Genomic DNA, 4877 nt, shown 5'->3' with positions numbered 1-4877 from the left:
TCTCGGTGTCTTGTTTTTGTGTAATGTATAGCTTTTGTTCTTGGTTTTATATCTCTGAATACTTTCACTTTCATTTACAGCAGCAGATGAATTCCTGGAAGCAGAAATTTGGTTTCTAAGAAATTAACCTGTGTGTCAATGTTAAATCTAATGCTAATGTTTTTCCTAGAGGTTGTAAGGCTTCATTCACACGGGAAATAGTGATATTGCAGCTGTGTTCTGTGCAATATCGCAGAATTTTCTCCAGCAATATTGCGATTTTGTGGTGCTACAAAGTCGTACAACTTTATAGCTCTCTTTTACCAGAATTTTCGATGAAATGAACAGCGCTTGTTAGGTAATGTATTGTTTTTTTGTTTTTTTTTAATGTAGCTAGAGCTTATTTTAGAGACAAACAGTGGACCTCCTACTGTAAAAGTTGCATCACGGGGTGTGTGGCCTGGCCGGCAGCGGGAAGGGATGCGGCCTTGGGTGCTCCAGAGCAGAGAGAGTTTTGGATGACTTCCCCCTATTCAGAGGACTCTCTGGGACTTGAAAACCTCACTTTAGGCTTCACCAGATAAAGAGGAACAGAAAGAGATCATCCGCGGACGGGGCGATTTGCTGACAGCATCCGGTTGCGGCCCTGAAAGTCAGGGAGAAGGTCCTGTCGCAAGCAGCTCCTGAGGACATTGATGAGGAGCTCCTGGGAAGGAAAGGGGAGAGGCCGCCACTGACAGAAGAGGAGCTGTAGACAACGAGAAGAGAGGTAAGAGGGGATTAATGGAACCAGTGGTTCAGAGGCCGCAGTACGTGGCGGGCCCAGCCACAGCGCCAACAGTGCCTGAAGACAGAGACACCGCTTCTCCCCACCTGAAGGGGCAGCAGTAGTAAAGCTGGAGGAGCCCCTGGAGTGAGGAAAGGAGCAAGGAAGAAGAGAGACTTGGGCAGGCCCAGAAGCCCCTGGCAAGGAGAGACTTAGAGACTTATAGAGCCCCAGGGGAGAAGAGGGGGTGATAGAGTCTGCTGCTGGCCATCAGCCAGCGGTGATTTTTTTTCCACCAAAGTGCCCAGCCTGCAGAGTGGAGAAGGATGCTGCAGGTGAAACTCCATTGCTGCTAAATTTTCTCAGGCATGGCAGACATCAAAGATTAGCTGGACATTAGTTGACCCTCCACATTATTAAAAAAAACTCAGCTGCTTTCTCAGTGTTTTCTCTGGGACTCTGCTGCCACCTACTGTCTAGACAGGAAAATGGCACCTGTTTGGCGCTACTGGCATATCATATCTCCTAAACCAAACCCCTCTATATGCTGCATAATAACATGCTCCCTGACTTACTGACTGCAATCCCTGCTATCCACCATCAACTGTCCCTGCAGTCATACCGATTCTGCCACCACGCGGCTAAATATCTGACCATTGTTTATGTGTATAGCATCCCTCACTCTCCACCTCACCATTCTGTGCAAATCTCCAGCCCCTTTACTCTCTGTATCACCCCATTATTTGTAGTATGTAAGCTCGTTGGTGCTGGACCCTCACCCCTATTGTTCCCATCAACTGATTACTACAGGTAACCGTGGTTCTGTTATTTTTGTACTTTTATCTTTCTGTATTCCCCCTGTATTTGCAAGTGCTGCAGAATATGTTGGCGCTATACAAATAAAGATTATATTATTATTACTGCTAACATGCGAAGCAATTCAATGGTGCTTGAGCAAACCAGGATGCATTGAATAACCGGACTAGCACTTTCAGCAAATTTGCTTTCACAATTAAACTTTCTCAACTATTTTTGAGGCTGGGTACTATAGACATGTCTACAGAACTCATGTCACCTCCAAAACCTTTATAATTCAACCTCAGAATGGTAAGATGTTAACCAATAGTATTATGGACCCCTCATCCCTCAAAACCTCCTCCCCTCCATTAGCTCAGGTATCTCTGACCAATCGTGGAAATAGCCATAACTTAGCATTCTTTAAGATGGGCTGAACTGTCCTGCTCTAGAGTCTTGTGTCAAGGATCTGATTGGATTCCCCAGAGAATGTAGCATGTTCCAATTGTGTCTAAGTTGAGATCGAGCATGCCTCACAGCCTGGTGCTTCTCCACCTGGATTTGGGTCCTCTACTGAGCTCTGTATGCCTCATCTAGTGATCTAACCAAATACGATTTTTCAAGGTGCTAGGAGTGTAAGGCAAAGGGAAAGACCCATTTGTACCTATCATCGGATGAACCCAGAGAATGTTTAACCATCAGGAAGGCTCTCCGTTTAGCCTGGGTAGTTGGGGCTATATCTCAATACAGCTTGACTGAGGGAGGCAGTCCCAGCAGCATCAATAGATTCCTAGTAGCCAATAATAACTGTTCTCAGACCTCATTATAATGCAATTTTAAGACTACATCTCTTGGAAGGTCTGGATTCGACGGACAGACTAGTACCCTATGGTCAGAGCTGAGAAGAGATTAATTGCTGTCTCCTTAAGAGCCATAATGGACTCTGATAGACCTCCTATATGAATATTGGAGTATCGAGACCTGTTCTTCAAGTCCTCGTATTTGGATTCTAGCAGCTCAATTTTAGCTTCCAACTCCACCACATGGCTGCGGTCATCGTCCAGAGCATCCACAATATCATCAGCCTTTTTTTTCAACTCAGTCGTTCTCTGACCCAAGTCCTGAATCAGCTACGAAAATTCTTTCACTGCGGCTGATAATTCGAATTAAAAGATTATGTGTCACAGAAAAAAAATCTATAAAACTAACCTTTACTAATTATTTTTAAAATAATAGGATGAACTATACACAAATACATACACCGGCTGCTAAAGTAGGAGACCGTTTGATATTTACCAGCCGTATTCCCATTTTGGAGTCCACTACAACTCCTTAGATGACTTGGAGATGTATTAAGTGTAAAGCACTTAGTAACTGCTACATTGCAGATTGCAGAATCAGTGGTGTGGGTGACCAATATTGCCTTCCCCAGCACCCCTGCCCCACAGATCCTCACGTCCCTGATACCCAGACTGAAGGATATGCCACACGTAGTCCTATGCCAGTGCTGTAATTTAACTTCTAGAGATGGGTAATCCAACCTTCCCTATGTGTCCTGAAATAATACACCCCAGGGGAACGACATGGCTGGGGCTGGTGGGATGCCCACTCTTCAAAACACTACTGATAACAGGGAAGGATTGACCTTAGTCCTCCAACACTCAGTTTCGTTGCCCATTGAATAGATACTAATACACCACGCTGCCGAGGGCCATTGTCTGGGATTTAAAGTGTTCCCCCAACAATAGTATCAGTCCTTAACCCCTCTGCACATGTGGGCTAAAGTGCTTGCGAGTCACGATATTACGCTTGGCTAAAGCCTCCCACATGGTGACGCCAAGAGTAAATCATCTAATAGCTAGCATGCTGAGATATGAGCATGTGTCATACAATTTACACTCATTCTCCTACTATATCCCCACATAACACAGACAGCCACTAGGCTAGGATTTACTGCTGATGTGTAAATTCTACATGACAAGCCCTAGGTAACCCATCTATTATGAAGATTATGCTTAATCTAGTTACCATGTTGCAGCCGCCCAGTGGATGATACCAGGCAGCCAGCTAACCTGTCTAAGCTGCTCGGTAGTAGGATAACTGTCTGTCTATACTATTCAACTACGCATCAACGCGTTTCTACTGTTGGACCTGACTGCTTGACTGTTTCATCAGTATGCTGTAACTCTCTTAGTACAGAGGAGCAGCCTTAAAGGGGTTGTCTCACAGAAGCAAGTGCAGTTATGCACTTCTGTATGGCCATATTAATGCACTTTGTAATATACATGTGCATTAAATATTGGCCATATAGAAATTATACACTTACCCCCTCCCGGTGCTGGCGTCCCCGTCTTCATGGCGACGACCAAACTTCCCCTCTGGTTGCCGCAACAGTCGCGCTTGCGCAGAGAGGAATCCTCTTCTGGAGGGTCCCGGCTCACGAGCTGCGTCCTGGCTCCTCCCCCTTCTCAGCGTCATCACGCAGCTCCGCCCCGTCACATGGTGTCGATCAACCAATGAGGTGACTGGAATCGGCAGTGGAGCGCAGACAGCAGAAGATCATCCACGGTGCACCATGGGAGAAGACCCGCAGTGCACCGTGGGAGAAGACCAGCGGCAGCCATCTTGGAAAGAAGATTTTTTTAAAGCTGCTGAACGGGGATTCAGGTAAGGGAATTTTTTTTTAAATAACACCTGGCAGCAGTATTCCTTACAGGTACTGGGGGACTGGGCAAAAAAAACATTTTCTCTTTAGGCGCGGGACAACCCCTTTAATATCTGGCCGCTCTGTTCATGCCGTAAACCACGTGTGTAGACAGTGCCAGTAATTAAGAGAATTATATTGCCCCTGTAAATTTAGATTTAAAGATTGCCTTCATCTGATCGAGCAGAGTGGACTAGTTATTTATAATGTTCCGAAGGGGTTTGAGAAGTTGTCAGGGAGGGAGGGTCCATCTGAGTGGAGTTGTGAAACCCAGAGGGTGTCTGAGAAAAATTTGCCTTTGTTCTTAGCCATAGTAACTCAGTAGATTCTGAAAATACATCATGGGGTGCTAGTATGTGTTAAATTGAATATTATATCATATCAGAGTGCTTCCAATCTTGACCACCTTAACCCTTTCCAATCCAATGTCGGGCCTGCCCCGACATCATAATTTCCCTCCACAGCTCCGATGTCGGGGCAGGCCCGACAATGCAGTGCAGGAGTGCATCTGCACCCGACCATCAGACACATCGGGTGCAGATACACTCCTGCACTGGTCCTCATCGAGTACCCCTGAGGAGAAGGCAGAAAGGGTTTTTAACCCTTTCTGCCTTCTCCTTTACACATTACATA

Source organism: Eleutherodactylus coqui, chromosome 8 (assembly GCF_035609145.1).
Source record: "Eleutherodactylus coqui strain aEleCoq1 chromosome 8, aEleCoq1.hap1, whole genome shotgun sequence".
Taxonomy (NCBI): Eukaryota; Metazoa; Chordata; class Amphibia; order Anura; family Eleutherodactylidae; genus Eleutherodactylus; species Eleutherodactylus coqui.
This window is presented reverse-complemented; position numbering follows the sequence as displayed.